Below are 13,423 nucleotides of genomic sequence, written 5' to 3'. Positions count from 1 at the left end.
ATGGAACAGGCCTATCTCAGCAACACAACTTGCAGAAAGCCTCCATCATGTAGGACGGTTAGCTCAGCTGGTTAGAACTTGGTGCTAATAACGCCAAGGTCATGGGTTCGATCCCCATACGGGCCATTGATGATAGTCTTTTGGATCAGATATGAGGCGGATTAGTGTTATTTTGGGTCTCTCAAATTCCAACTTGTATGGTGGAGATCAGAAAGTCTTGTCGGACGGTGTGGACTCTTGACATGTGCGAGCCCTTATTGTTGAGTACTCATATAGTACGAATCACATGTTTAAGGTGACACATTCTAACAGAGATTTGGCATGTAGTGTGTGAAAAGAATTATGGAAGCGTCAGGGTCAAAAAACATGCACCAATTTTCTTTTTACTATCGAGCTTGACTGAAATGCCTATAATGGAGAATGTGGGCATCGATCCCACTACCTCTCGCATGCTAAGCGAGCGCTCTACCACTTGAGCTAATTCCCCTACGAGGCTCAGTGCTCTTGTTGTTCAGATCCTGGACAAAAGCTCAAGTCCAAACTGAGAGTGCAAAGCTCTACAGACACTGCAATTGATGATTTTTACATTTCTTTACTGTGAACAGCTGCATGGACTTGCATTTTAGCAGTGGCTCAAAGGTTGAGTAGATTTAATTTGATCGTTGACCGCCAATCAACCAAGAAGAGAAGGAAACTGGAGGTGTCAACTAATGTCTGTGCTTGGTCGATTACCGCAGACATCCCTCCTCATACCATTTGTATACTTTCATGGAACAGGCCTATCTCAGCCACACAACTTGCAGAAAGCCTCCATCATGTAGGCCGGTTAGCTCAGCTGGTTAGAGCGTGGTGCTAATAATGCCAAGGTCATGGGTTCAATCCCCATATGGGCCATTGATGATAGTCTTTTGGATCAGATATGAGGCGGATTAGTGTTATTTTGGGTCTCTCAAATTCCAACTTGTATGGTGGAGATCAGAAAGTCTTGTCGGACGGTGTGGACTCTTGACATGTGCGAGCCCTTATGGTTGAGTACTCATATAGTACGAATCACATGTTTAAGGTGACACATTCTAACAGAGATTTGGCATGTAGTGTGTGAAAAGAATTATGGAAGCGTCAGGGTCAAAAAACATGCACCAATTTTCTTTTTACTATCGAGCATGACTGAAATGCCTATAATGGAGAATGTGGGCATCGATCCCACTACCTCTCGCATGCTAAGCGAGCACTCTACCACTTGAGCTAATTCCCCTACGAGGCTCAGTGCTCTTGTTGTTCAGATCCTGGACAAAAGCTCAAGTCCAAACTGAGAGTGCAAAGCTCTACAGACACTGCAATTGATGATTTTTACATTTCTTTACTGTGAACAGCTGCATGGACTTGCATTTTAGCAGTGGCTCAAAGGTTGAGGAGATTTAATTTGATCGTTGACCGCCAATCAACCAAGAAGAGAAGGAAACTGGAGGTGTCAACTAATGTCTGTGCTTGGTCGATTACCGCAGACATCCCTCCTCATACCATTTGTATACGTTCATGGAACAGGCCTACCTCAGCCACACAACTTGCAGAAAGCCTCCATCATGTAGGCCGGTTAGCTCAGCTGGTTAGAGCGTGGTGCTAATAACGCCAAGGTCATGGGTTCGATCCCCATACGAGCCATTGATGATAGTCTTTTGGATCAGATGTGAGGCGGATTAGTGTTATTTTGGGTCTCTCAAATTCCAACTTGTATGGTGGAGATCAGAAAGTCTTGTCGGACGGTGTGGACTCTTGACATGTGCGAGCCCTTATTGTTGAGTACTCATATAGTACGAATCACATGTTTGAGGTGACACATTCTAACAGAGATTTGGTATGTAGTGTGTGAAAAGAATTATGGAAGCGTCATTGTCAAAAAACATGCACCAATTTTCTTTTTCACTATCGAGCATGACTGAAATGCCTATAATGGAGAATGTGGGCATCGATCCCACTACCTCTCGCATGCTAAGCGAGCGCTCTACCACTTGAGCTAATTCCCCTACTAGGCTCAGTGCTCTTGTTGTTCAGATCCTGGACAAAAGCTCAAGTCCAAACTGAGAGTGCAAAGCTCTACAGACACTGCAATTGATGATTTTTACATTTCTTTACTGTGAACAGCTGCATGGACTTGCATTTTAGCAGTGGCTCAAAGGTTGAGTAGATTTAATTTGATCGTTGACCGCCAATCAACCAAGAAGAGAAGGAAACTGGAGGTGTCAACTAATGTCTGTGCTTGGTCGATTACCGCAGACATCCCTCCTCATACCATTTGTATACTTTCATGGAACAGGCCTATCTCAGCCACACAACTTGCAGAAAGCCTCCATCATGTAGGCCGGTTAGCTCAGCTGGTTAGAGCGTGGTGCTAATAATGCCAAGGTCATGGGTTCAATCCCCATACGGGCCATTGATGATAGTCTTTTGGATCAGATATGAGGCGGATTAGTGTTATTTTGGGTCTCTCAAATTCCAACTTGTATGGTGGAGATCAGAAAGTCTTGTCGGACGGTGTGGACTCTTGACATGTGCGAGCCCTTATTGTTGAGTACTCATATAGTACGAATCACATGTTTAAGGTGACACATTCTAACAGAGATTTGGCATGTAGTGTGTGAAAAGAATTATGGAAGCGTCAGGGTCAAAAAACATGCACCAATTTTCTTTTTACTATCGAGCTTGACTGAAATGCCTATAATGGAGAATGTGGGCATCAATCCCACTACCTCTCGCATGCTAAGCGAGCGCTCTACCACTTGAGCTAATTCCCCTACGAGGCTCAGTGCTCTTGTTGTTCAGATCCTGGACAAAAGCTCAAGTCCAAACTGAGAGTGCAAAGCTCTACAGACACTGCAATTGATGATTTTTACATTTCTTTACTGTGAACAGCTGCATGGACTTGCATTTTAGCAGTGGCTCAAAGGTTGAGTAGATTTAATTTGATCGTTGACCGCCAATCAACCAAGAAGAGAAGGAAACTGGAGGTGTCAACTAATGTCTGTGCTTGGTCGATTACCGCAGACATCCCTCCTCATACCATTTGTATACTTTCATGGAACAGGCCTATCTCAGCCACACAACTTGCAGAAAGCCTCCATCATGTAGGCCGGTTAGCTCAGCTGGTTAGAGCGTGGTGCTAATAATGCCAAGGTCATGGGTTCAATCCCCATACGGGCCATTGATGGTAGTCTTTTGGATCAGATATGAGGCGGATTAGTGTTATTTTGGGTCTCTCAAATTCCAACTTGTATGGTGGAGATCAGAAAGTCTTGTCGGACGGTGTGGACTCTTGACATGTGCGAGCCCTTATGGTTGAGTACTCATATAGTACGAATCACATGTTTAAGGTGACACATTCTAACAGAGATTTGGCATGTAGTGTGTGAAAAGAATTATGGAAGCGTCAGGGTCAAAAAACATGCACCAATTTTGTTTTTCACTATCGAGCATGACTGAAATGCCTATAATGGAGAATGTGGGCATCGATACCACTACCTCTCGCATGCTAAGCGAGCGCTCTACCACTTGAGCTAATTCCCCTACTGGGCTCAGTGCTCTTGTTGTTCAGATCCTGGACAAAATCTCAAGTCCAAACTGAGAGTGCAAAGCTCTACAGACACTGCAATTGATGATTTTTACATTTATTTACTGTGAACAGCTGCATGGACTTGCATTTTAGCAGTGGCTCAAAGGTTGAGTAGATTTAATTTGATCGTTGACCGCCAATCAACCAAGAAGAGAAGGAAACTGGAGGTGTCAACTAATGTCTGTGCTTGGTCGATTACCGCAGACATCCCTCCTCATACCATTTGTATACTTTCATGGAACAGGCCTACCTCAGCCACACAACTTGCAGAAAGACTCCATCATGTAGGCCGGTTAGCTCAGCTGGTTAGAGCGTGGTGCTAATAACGCCAAGGTCATGGGTTCGATCCCCATACGGGCCATTGATGATAGTCTTTTGGATCAGATATGAGGCGGATTAGTGTTATTTTGGGTCTCTCAAATGCCAACTTGTATGGTGGAGATCAGAAAGTCTTGTCGGACGGTGTGGACTCTTGACATGTGCGAGCCCTTATTGTTGAGTACTCATATAGTACGAATCACATGTTTAAGGTGACACATTCTAACAGAGATTTGGCATGTAGTGTGTGAAAAGAATTATGGGGGCGTCAGGGTCAAAAAACATGCACCAATTTTCTTTTTACTATCGAGCATGACTGAAATGCCTATAATGGAGAATGTGGGCATCGATCCCACTACCTCTCGCATGCTAAGCGAGCACTCTACCACTTGAGCTAATTCCCCTATGAGGCTCAGTGCTCTTGTTGTTCAGATCCTGGACAAAAGCTCAAGTCCAAACTGAGAGTGCAAAGCTCTACAGACACTGCAATTGATGATTTTTACATTTCTTTACTGTGAACAGCTGCATGGACTTGCATTTTAGCAGTGGCTCAAAGGTTGAGTAGATTTAATTTGATCGTTGACCGCCAATCAACCAAGAAGAGAAGGAAACTGGAGGTGTCAACTAATGTCTGTGCTTGGTCGATTACCGCAGACATCCCTCCTCATACCATTTGTATACTTTCATTGAACAGGCCTACCTCAGCCACACAACTTGCAGAAAGACTCCATCATGTAGGCCGGTTAGCTCAGCTGGTTAGAGCGTGGTGCTAATAACGCCAAGGTCATGGGTTCGATCCCCATACGGGCCATTGATGATAGTCTTTTGGATCAGATATGAGGCGGATTAGTGTTATTTTGGGTCTCTCAAATGCCAACTTGTATGGTGGAGATCAGAAAGTCTTGTCGGACGGTGTGGACTCTTGACATGTGCGAGCCCTTATTGTTGAGTACTCATATAGTACGAATCACATGTTTAAGGTGACACATTCTAACAGAGATTTGGCATGTAGTGTGTGAAAAGAATTATGGGGGCGTCAGGGTCAAAAAACATGCACCAATTTTCTTTTTACTATCGAGCATGACTGAAATGCCTATAATGGAGAATGTGGGCATCGATCCCACTACCTCTCGCATGCTAAGCGAGCACTCTACCACTTGAGCTAATTCCCCTACGAGGCTCAGTGCTCTTGTTGTTCAGATCCTGGACAAAAGCTCAAGTCCAAACTGAGAGTGCAAAGCTCTACAGACACTGCAATTGATGATTTTTACATTTCTTTACTGTGAACAGCTGCATGGACTTGCATTTTAGCAGTGGCTCAAAGGTTGAGTAGATTTAATTTGATCGTTGACCGCCAATCAACCAAGAAGAGAAGGAAACTGGAGGTGTCAACTAATGTCTGTGCTTGGTCGATTACCGCAGACATCCCTCCTCATACCATTTGTATACTTTCATGGAACAGGCCTACCTCAGCCACACAACTTGCAGAAAGCCTCCATCATGTAGGCCGGTTAGCTCAGCTGGTTAGAGCGTGGTGCTAATAACGCCAAGGTCATGGGTTTGATCCCCATACGGGACATTGATGATAGTCTTTTGGATCAGATATGAGGCGGATTAGTGTTATTTTGGGTCTCTCAAATTCCAACTTGTATGGTGGAGATCAGAAAGTCTTGTCGGACGGTGTGGACTCTTGACATGTGCGAGCCTTTATTGTTGAGTACTCATATAGTACGAATCACATGTTTAAGGTGACACATTCTAACAGAGATTTGGCATGTAGTGTGTGAAAAGAATTATGGAAGCGTCAGGGTCAAAAAACATGCACCAATTTTCTTTTTCACTATCGAGCATGACTGAAATGCCTATAATGGAGAATGTGGGCATCGATCCCACTACCTCTTGCATGCTAAGCGAGCGCTCTACCACTTGAGCTAATACCCCTACTAGGCTCAGTGCTCTTGTTGTTCAGATCCTGGACAAAAGCTCAAGTCCAAACTGAGAGTGCAAAGCTCTACAGACACTGCAATTGATGATTTTTACATTTCTTTACTGTGAACAGCTGCATGGACTTGCATTTTAGCAGTGGCTCAAAGGTTGAGTAGATTAAATTTGATCGTTGACCGCCAATCAACCAAGAAGAGAAGGAAACTGGAGGTGTCAACTAATGTCTGTGCTTGGTCGATTACCGCAGACATCCCTCCTCATACCATTTGTATACTTTCATGGAACAGGCCTACCTCAGCCACACAACTTGCAGAAAGACTCCATCATGTAGGCCGGTTAGCTCAGCTGGTTAGAGCGTGGTCCTAATAACGCCAAGGTCATGGGTTCGATCCCCATACTGGCCATTGATGATAGTCTTTTGGATCAGATATGAGGCGGATTAGTGTTATTTTGGGTCTCTCAAATGCCAACTTGTATGGTGGAGATCAGAAAGTCTTGTCGGACGGTGTGGACTCTTGACATGTGCGAGCCCTTATTGTTGAGTACTCATATAGTACGAATCACATGTTTAAGGTGACACATTCTAACAGAGATTTGGCATGTAGTGTGTGAAAAGAATTATGGAAGCGTCAGGGTCAAAAAACATGCACCAATTTTCTTTTTCACTATCGAGCATGACTGAAATGCCTATAATGGAGAATGTGGGCATCGATCCCACTACCTCTCGCATGCTAAGCGAGCGCTCTACCACTTGAGCTAATTCCCCTACTAGGCTCAGTGCTCTTGTTGTTCAGATCCTGGACAAAAGCTCAAGTCCAAACTGAGAGTGCAAAGCTCTACAGACACTGCAATTGATGATTTTTACATTTCTTTACTGTGAACAGCTGCATGGACTTGCATTTTAGCAGTGGCTCAAAGGTTGAGTAGATTTAATTTGATCGTTGACCGCCAATCAACCAAGAAGAGAAGGAAACTGGAGGTGTCAACTAATGTCTGTGCTTGGTCGATTACCGCAGACATCCCTCCTCATACCATTTGTATACTTTCATGGAACAGGCCTACCTCAGCCACACAACTTGCAGAAAGACTCCATCATGTAGGCCGGTTAGCTCAGCTGGTTAGAGCGTGGTGCTAATAACGCCAAGGTCATGGGTTCGATCCCCATACGGGCCATTGATGATAGTCTTTTGGATCAGATATGAGGAGGATTAGTGTTATTTTGGGTCTCTCAAATGCCAACTTGTATGGTGGAGATCAGAAAGTCTTGTCGGACGGTGTGGACTCTTGACATGTGCGAGCCCTTATTGTTGAGTACTCATATAGTACGAATCACATGTTTAAGGTGACACATTCTAACAGAGATTTGGCATGTAGTGTGTGAAAAGAATTATGGAAGCGTCAGGGTCAAAAAACATGCACCAATTTTCTTTTTACTATCGAGCATGACTGAAATGCCTATAATGGAGAATGTGGGCATCGATCCCACTACCTCTCGCATGCTAAGCGAGCGCTCTACCACTTGAGCTAATTCCCCTATGAGGCTCAGTGCTCTTGTTGTTCAGATCCTGGACAAAATCTCAAGTCCAAACTGAGAGTGCAAAGCTCTACAGACACTGCAATTGATGATTTTTACATTTCTTTACTGTGAACAGCTGCATGGACTTGCATTTTAGCAGTGGCTCCAAGGTTGAGTAGATTTAATTTGATCGTTGACCGCCAATCAACCAAGAAGAGAAGGAAACTGGAGGTGTCAACTAATGTCTGTGCTTGGTCGATTACCGCAGACATCCCTCCTCATACCATTTGTATACTTTCATGGAACAGGCCTACCTCAGCCACACAACTTGCAGAAAGACTCCATCATGTAGGCCGGTTAGCTCAGCTGGTTAGAGCTTGGTGCTAATAACGCCAAGGTCATGGGTTCGATCCCCATACGGGCCATTGATGATAGTCTTTTGGATCAGATATGAGGCGGATTAGTGTTATTTTGGGTCTCTCAAATGCCAACTTGTATGGTGGAGATCAGAAAGTCTTGTCGGACGGTGTGGACTCTTGACATGTGCGAGCCCTTATTGTTGAGTACTCATATAGTACGAATCACATGTTTAAGGTGACACATTCTAACAGAGATTTGGCATGTAGTGTGTGAAAAGAATTATGGAAGCGTCAGGGTCAAAAAACATGCACCAATTTTCTTTTTCACTATCGAGCATGACTGAAATGCCTATAATGGAGAATGTGGGCATCGATCCCACTACCTCTCGCATGCTAAGCGAGCGCTCTACCACTTGAGCTAATTCCCCTACTAGGCTCAGTGCTCTTGTTGTTCAGATCCTGGACAAAAGCTCAAGTCCAAACTGAGAGTGCAAAGCTCTACAGACACTGCAAGTGATGATTTTTACATTTCTTTACTGTGAACAGCTGCATGGACTTGCATTTTAGCAGTGGCTCAAAGGTTGAGTAGATTAAATTTGATCGTTGACCGCCAATCAACCAAGAAGAGAAGGAAACTGGAGCTGTCAACTAATGTCTGTGCTTGGTCGATTACCGCAGACATCCCTCCTCATACCATTTGTATACTTTCATGGAACAGGCCTACCTCAGCCACACAACTTGCAGAAAGACTCCATCATGTAGGCCGGTTAGCTCAGCTGGTTAGAGCGTGGTGCTAATAACGCCAAGGTCATGGGTTCGATCCCCATACGGGCCATTGATGATTGTCTTTTGGATCAGATATGAGGCGGATTAGTGTTATTTTGGGTCTCTCAAATGCCAACTTGTATGGTGGAGATCAGAAAGTCTTGTCGGACGGTGTGGACTCTTGACATGTGCGAGCCCTTATTGTTGAGTACTCATATAGTACGAATCACATGTTTAAGGTGACACATTCTAACAGAGATTTGGCATGTAGTGTGTGAAAAGAATTATGGAAGCGTCAGGGTCAAAAAACATGCACCAATTTTCTTTTTACTATCGAGCATGACTGAAATGCCTATAATGGAGAATGTGGGCATCGATCCCACTACCTCTCGCATGCTAAGCGAGCGCTCTACCACTTGAGCTAATTCCCCTATGAGGCTCAGTGCTCTTGTTGTTCAGATCCTGGACAAAAGCTCAAGTCCAAACTGAGAGTGCAAAGCTCTACAGACACTGCAATTGATGATTTTTACATTTCTTTACTGTGAACAGCTGCATGGACTTGCATTTTAGCAGTGGCTCCAAGGTTGAGTAGATTTAATTTGATCGTTGACCGCCAATCAACCAAGAAGAGAAGGAAACTGGAGGTGTCAACTAATGTCTGTGCTTGGTCGATTACCGCAGACATCCCTCCTCATACCATTTGTATACTTTCATGGAACAGGCCTACCTCAGCCACACAACTTGCAGAAAGACTCCATCATGTAGGCCGGTTAGCTCAGCTGGTTAGAGCGTGGTGCTAATAACGCCAAGGTCATGGGTTCGATCCCCATACGGGCCATTGATGATAGTCTTTTGGATCAGATATGAGGCGGATTAGTGTTATTTTGGGTCTCTCAAATGCCAACTTGTATGGTGGAGATCAGAAAGTCTTGTCGGACGGTGTGGACTCTTGACATGTGCGAGCCCTTATTGTTGAGTACTCATATAGTACGAATCACATGTTTAAGGTGACACATTCTAACAGAGATTTGGCATGTAGTGTGTGAAAAGAATTATGGAAGCGTCAGGGTCAAAAAACATGCACCAATTTTCTTTTTCACTATCGAGCATGACTGAAATGCCTATAATGGAGAATGTGGGCATCGATCCCACTACCTCTTGCATGCTAAGCGAGCGCTCTACCACTTGAGCTAATACCCCTACTAGGCTCAGTGCTCTTGTTGTTCAGATCCTGGACAAAAGCTCAAGTCCAAACTGAGAGTGCAAAGCTCTACAGACACTGCAATTGATGATTTTTACATTTCTTTACTGTGAACAGCTGCATGGACTTGCATTTTAGCAGTGGCTCAAAGGTTGAGTAGATTAAATTTGATCGTTGACCGCCAATCAACCAAGAAGAGAAGGAAACTGGAGGTGTCAACTAATGTCTGTGCTTGGTCGATTACCGCAGACATCCCTCCTCATACCATTTGTATACTTTCATGGAACAGGCCTACCTCAGCCACACAACTTGCAGAAAGACTCCATCATGTAGGCCGGTTAGCTCAGCTGGTTAGAGCGTGGTGCTAATAACGCCAAGGTCATGGGTTCGATCCCCATACGGGCCATTGATGATAGTCTTTTGGATCAGATATGAGGCGGATTAGTGTTATTTTGGGTCTCTCAAATGCCAACTTGTATGGTGGAGATCAGAAAGTCTTGTCGGACGGTGTGGACTCTTGACATGTGCGAGCCCTTATTGTTGAGTACTCATATAGTACGAATCACATGTTTAAGGTGACACATTCTAACAGAGATTTGGCATGTAGTGTGTGAAAAGAATTATGGAAGCGTCAGGGTCAAAAAACATGCACCAATTTTCTTTTTCACTATCGAGCATGACTGAAATGCCTATAATGGAGAATGTGGGCATCGATCCCACTACCTCTTGCATGCTAAGCGAGCGCTCTACCACTTGAGCTAATACCCCTACTAGGCTCAGTGCTCTTGTTGTTCAGATCCTGGACAAAAGCTCAAGTCCAAACTGAGAGTGCAAAGCTCTACAGACACTGCAATTGATGATTTTTACATTTCTTTACTGTGAACAGCTGCATGGACTTGCATTTTAGCAGTGGCTCAAAGGTTGAGTAGATTAAATTTGATCGTTGACCGCCAATCAACCAAGAAGAGAAGGAAACTGGAGGTGTCAACTAATGTCTGTGCTTGGTCGATTACCGCAGACATCCCTCCTCATACCATTTGTATACTTTCATGGAACAGGCCTACCTCAGCCACACAACTTGCAGAAAGTCTCCATCATGTAGGCCGGTTAGCTCAGCTGGTTAGAGCGTGGTGCTAATAACGCCAAGGTCATGGGTTCGATCCCCATACGGGACATTGATGATAGTCTTTTGGATCAGATATGAGGCGGATTAGTGTTATTTTGGGTCTCTCAAATTCCAACTTGTATGGTGGAGATCAGAAAGTCTTGTCGGACGGTGTGGACTCTTGACATGTGCGAGCCCTTATTGTTGAGTACTCATATAGTACGAATCACATGTTTAAGGTGACACATTCTAACAGAGATTTGGCATGTAGTGTGTGAAAAGAATTATGGAAGCGTCAGGGTCAAAAAACATGCACCAATTTTCTTTTTCACTATCGAGCATGACTGAAATGCCTATAATGGAGAATGTGGGCATCGATCCCACTACCTCTCGCATGCTAAGCGAGCGCTCTACCACTTGAGCTAATTCCCCTACTAGGCTCAGTGCTCTTGTTGTTCAGATCCTGGACAAAAGCTCAAGTCCAAACTGAGAGTGCAAAGCTCTACAGACACTGCAATTGATGATTTTTACATTTCTTTACTGTGAACAGCTGCATGGACTTGCATTTTAGCAGTGGCTCAAAGGTTGAGTAGATTTAATTTGATCGTTGACCGCCAATCAACCAAGAAGAGAAGGAAACTCGAGGTGTCAACTAATGTCTGTGCTTGGTCGATTACCACAGACATCCCTCCTCATACCATTTGTATACTTTCATGGAACAGGCCTACCTCAGCCACACAACTTGCAGAAAGCCTCCATCATGTAGGCCGGTTAGCTCAGCTGGTTAGGGCGTGGTGCTAATAACGCCAAGGTCATGGGTTCGATCCCCATACGGGCCATTGATCATCGTCTTTTGGATCAGATATGAGGCGGATTAGTGTTATCTTGGGTCTCTCAAATGCCAACTTGTATGGTGGAGATCAGAAAGTCTTGTCGGACGGTGTGGACTCTTGACATGTGCGAGCCCTTATTGTTGAGTACTCATATAGTACGAATCATATGTTTAAGGTGACACATTCTAACAGAGATTTGGCATGTAGTGTGTGAAAAGAATTATGGAAGAGTCAGGGTCAAAAAACATGCACCAATTTTCTTTTTACTATCGAGCATGACTGAAATGCCTATAATGGAGAATGTGGGCATCGATCCCACTACCTCTCGCATGCTAAGCGAGCGCTCTACCACTTGAGCTAATTCCCCTACGAGGCTCAGTGCTCTTGTTGTTCAGATCCTGGACAAAAGCTCAAGTCCAAACTGAGAGTGCAAAGCTCTACAGACACTGCAATTGATGATTTTTACATTTCTTTACTGTGAACAGCTGCATGGACTTGCATTTTAGCAGTGGCTCAAAGGTTGAGTAGATTTAATTTGATCGTTGACCGCCAATCAACCAAGAAGAGAAGGAAACTGGAGGTGTCAACTAATGTCTGTGCTTGGTCGATTACCGCAGACATCCCTCCTCATACCATTTGTATACTTTCATGGAACAGGCCTACCTCAGCCACACAACTTGCAGAAAGTCTCCATCATGTAGGCCGGTTAGCTCAGCTGGTTAGAGCGTGGTGCTAATAATGCCAAGGTCATGGGTTCGATCCCCATACGGGACATTGATGATAGTCTTTTGGATCAGATATGAGGCGGATTAGTGTTATTTTGGGTCTCTCAAATTCCAACTTGTATGGTGGAGATCAGAAAGTCTTGTCGGACGGTGTGGACTCTTGACATGTGCGAGCCCTTATTGTTGAGTACTCATATAGTACGAATCACATGTTTAAGGTGACACATTCTAACAGAGATTTGGCATGTAGTGTGTGAAAAGAATTATGGAAGCGTCAGGGTCAAAAAACATGCACCAATTTTCTTTTTCACTATCGAGCATGACTGAAATGCCTATAATGGAGAATGTGGGCATCGATCCCACTACCTCTCGCATGCTAAGCGAGCGCTCTACCACTTGAGCTAATTCCCCTACTAGGCTCAGTGCTCTTGTTGTTCAGATCCTGGACAAAAGCTCAAGTCCAAACTGAGAGTGCAAAGCTCTACAGACACTGCAATTGATGATTTTTACATTTCTTTACTGTGAACAGCTGCATGGACTTGCATTTTAGCAGTGGCTCAAAGGTTGAGTAGATTTAATTTGATCGTTGACCGCCAATCAACCAAGAAGAGAAGGAAACTCGAGGTGTCAACTAATGTCTGTGCTTGGTCGATTACCACAGACATCCCTCCTCATACCATTTGTATACTTTCATGGAACAGGCCTACCTCAGCCACACAACTTGCAGAAAGCCTCCATCATGTAGGCCGGTTAGCTCAGCTGGTTAGGGCGTGGTGCTAATAACGCCAAGGTCATGGGTTCGATCCCCATACGGGCCATTGATCATCGTCTTTTGGATCAGATATGAGGCGGATTAGTGTTATCTTGGGTCTCTCAAATGCCAACTTGTATGGTGGAGATCAGAAAGTCTTGTCGGACGGTGTGGACTCTTGACATGTGCGAGCCCTTATTGTTGAGTACTCATATAGTACGAATCATATGTTTAAGGTGACACATTCTAACAGAGATTTGGCATGTAGTGTGTGAAAAGAATTATGGAAGAGTCAGGGT

The 13,423-nt window shown here is 44.3% G+C and overlaps 27 non-coding genes across 27 annotated transcripts; 15 read left to right on the top strand and 12 right to left on the bottom strand.

Annotated features, from left to right (window-relative positions):
* Positions 1-414: 414 nt before the first annotated feature.
* trnaa-agc (transfer RNA alanine (anticodon AGC)) lies at positions 415-487 on the bottom strand. Its single transcript has one exon. It is a non-coding gene; the product is annotated as a tRNA-Ala (tRNA).
* Positions 488-820: 333 nt separating this feature from the next.
* trnai-aau (transfer RNA isoleucine (anticodon AAU)) lies at positions 821-894 on the top strand. The gene has a single exon. It is a non-coding gene; the product is annotated as a tRNA-Ile (tRNA).
* A 288-nt stretch (positions 895-1,182) lies between these two features.
* trnaa-agc (transfer RNA alanine (anticodon AGC)) lies at positions 1,183-1,255 on the bottom strand. Its single transcript has one exon. It is a non-coding gene; the product is annotated as a tRNA-Ala (tRNA).
* Positions 1,256-1,588: 333 nt separating this feature from the next.
* Positions 1,589-1,662, top strand: trnai-aau (transfer RNA isoleucine (anticodon AAU)). Its single transcript has one exon. It is a non-coding gene; the product is annotated as a tRNA-Ile (tRNA).
* A 289-nt stretch (positions 1,663-1,951) lies between these two features.
* On the bottom strand, positions 1,952-2,024 carry trnaa-agc (transfer RNA alanine (anticodon AGC)). Its single transcript has one exon. It is a non-coding gene; the product is annotated as a tRNA-Ala (tRNA).
* Positions 2,025-2,357: 333 nt separating this feature from the next.
* Positions 2,358-2,431, top strand: trnai-aau (transfer RNA isoleucine (anticodon AAU)). Its single transcript has one exon. It is a non-coding gene; the product is annotated as a tRNA-Ile (tRNA).
* A 694-nt stretch (positions 2,432-3,125) lies between these two features.
* Positions 3,126-3,199, top strand: trnai-aau (transfer RNA isoleucine (anticodon AAU)). The gene has a single exon. It is a non-coding gene; the product is annotated as a tRNA-Ile (tRNA).
* A 695-nt stretch (positions 3,200-3,894) lies between these two features.
* On the top strand, positions 3,895-3,968 carry trnai-aau (transfer RNA isoleucine (anticodon AAU)). The gene has a single exon. It is a non-coding gene; the product is annotated as a tRNA-Ile (tRNA).
* Positions 3,969-4,256: 288 nt separating this feature from the next.
* Positions 4,257-4,329, bottom strand: trnaa-agc (transfer RNA alanine (anticodon AGC)). Its single transcript has one exon. It is a non-coding gene; the product is annotated as a tRNA-Ala (tRNA).
* Positions 4,330-4,662: 333 nt separating this feature from the next.
* trnai-aau (transfer RNA isoleucine (anticodon AAU)) lies at positions 4,663-4,736 on the top strand. Its single transcript has one exon. It is a non-coding gene; the product is annotated as a tRNA-Ile (tRNA).
* Positions 4,737-5,024: 288 nt separating this feature from the next.
* Positions 5,025-5,097, bottom strand: trnaa-agc (transfer RNA alanine (anticodon AGC)). Its single transcript has one exon. It is a non-coding gene; the product is annotated as a tRNA-Ala (tRNA).
* A 1,102-nt stretch (positions 5,098-6,199) lies between these two features.
* On the top strand, positions 6,200-6,273 carry trnai-aau (transfer RNA isoleucine (anticodon AAU)). Its single transcript has one exon. It is a non-coding gene; the product is annotated as a tRNA-Ile (tRNA).
* Positions 6,274-6,562: 289 nt separating this feature from the next.
* trnaa-agc (transfer RNA alanine (anticodon AGC)) lies at positions 6,563-6,635 on the bottom strand. The gene has a single exon. It is a non-coding gene; the product is annotated as a tRNA-Ala (tRNA).
* Positions 6,636-6,968: 333 nt separating this feature from the next.
* On the top strand, positions 6,969-7,042 carry trnai-aau (transfer RNA isoleucine (anticodon AAU)). Its single transcript has one exon. It is a non-coding gene; the product is annotated as a tRNA-Ile (tRNA).
* Positions 7,043-7,330: 288 nt separating this feature from the next.
* trnaa-agc (transfer RNA alanine (anticodon AGC)) lies at positions 7,331-7,403 on the bottom strand. Its single transcript has one exon. It is a non-coding gene; the product is annotated as a tRNA-Ala (tRNA).
* Positions 7,404-7,736: 333 nt separating this feature from the next.
* Positions 7,737-7,810, top strand: trnai-aau (transfer RNA isoleucine (anticodon AAU)). Its single transcript has one exon. It is a non-coding gene; the product is annotated as a tRNA-Ile (tRNA).
* A 289-nt stretch (positions 7,811-8,099) lies between these two features.
* trnaa-agc (transfer RNA alanine (anticodon AGC)) lies at positions 8,100-8,172 on the bottom strand. The gene has a single exon. It is a non-coding gene; the product is annotated as a tRNA-Ala (tRNA).
* A 333-nt stretch (positions 8,173-8,505) lies between these two features.
* Positions 8,506-8,579, top strand: trnai-aau (transfer RNA isoleucine (anticodon AAU)). Its single transcript has one exon. It is a non-coding gene; the product is annotated as a tRNA-Ile (tRNA).
* Positions 8,580-8,867: 288 nt separating this feature from the next.
* Positions 8,868-8,940, bottom strand: trnaa-agc (transfer RNA alanine (anticodon AGC)). The gene has a single exon. It is a non-coding gene; the product is annotated as a tRNA-Ala (tRNA).
* A 333-nt stretch (positions 8,941-9,273) lies between these two features.
* Positions 9,274-9,347, top strand: trnai-aau (transfer RNA isoleucine (anticodon AAU)). Its single transcript has one exon. It is a non-coding gene; the product is annotated as a tRNA-Ile (tRNA).
* A 695-nt stretch (positions 9,348-10,042) lies between these two features.
* Positions 10,043-10,116, top strand: trnai-aau (transfer RNA isoleucine (anticodon AAU)). The gene has a single exon. It is a non-coding gene; the product is annotated as a tRNA-Ile (tRNA).
* Positions 10,117-10,811: 695 nt separating this feature from the next.
* Positions 10,812-10,885, top strand: trnai-aau (transfer RNA isoleucine (anticodon AAU)). The gene has a single exon. It is a non-coding gene; the product is annotated as a tRNA-Ile (tRNA).
* A 289-nt stretch (positions 10,886-11,174) lies between these two features.
* Positions 11,175-11,247, bottom strand: trnaa-agc (transfer RNA alanine (anticodon AGC)). The gene has a single exon. It is a non-coding gene; the product is annotated as a tRNA-Ala (tRNA).
* A 333-nt stretch (positions 11,248-11,580) lies between these two features.
* Positions 11,581-11,654, top strand: trnai-aau (transfer RNA isoleucine (anticodon AAU)). Its single transcript has one exon. It is a non-coding gene; the product is annotated as a tRNA-Ile (tRNA).
* A 288-nt stretch (positions 11,655-11,942) lies between these two features.
* Positions 11,943-12,015, bottom strand: trnaa-agc (transfer RNA alanine (anticodon AGC)). Its single transcript has one exon. It is a non-coding gene; the product is annotated as a tRNA-Ala (tRNA).
* Positions 12,016-12,711: 696 nt separating this feature from the next.
* Positions 12,712-12,784, bottom strand: trnaa-agc (transfer RNA alanine (anticodon AGC)). Its single transcript has one exon. It is a non-coding gene; the product is annotated as a tRNA-Ala (tRNA).
* Positions 12,785-13,117: 333 nt separating this feature from the next.
* On the top strand, positions 13,118-13,191 carry trnai-aau (transfer RNA isoleucine (anticodon AAU)). Its single transcript has one exon. It is a non-coding gene; the product is annotated as a tRNA-Ile (tRNA).
* The last annotated feature ends 232 nt before the right edge of the window (positions 13,192-13,423 follow it).

This window comes from Brachyhypopomus gauderio, chromosome 1 (genome assembly GCF_052324685.1).
Source record: "Brachyhypopomus gauderio isolate BG-103 chromosome 1, BGAUD_0.2, whole genome shotgun sequence".
Classification (NCBI taxonomy): domain Eukaryota; kingdom Metazoa; phylum Chordata; class Actinopteri; order Gymnotiformes; family Hypopomidae; genus Brachyhypopomus; species Brachyhypopomus gauderio.
Note: the sequence above shows the minus strand (reverse complement) of the source record. Positions and strands in the feature narration are given on the sequence as shown.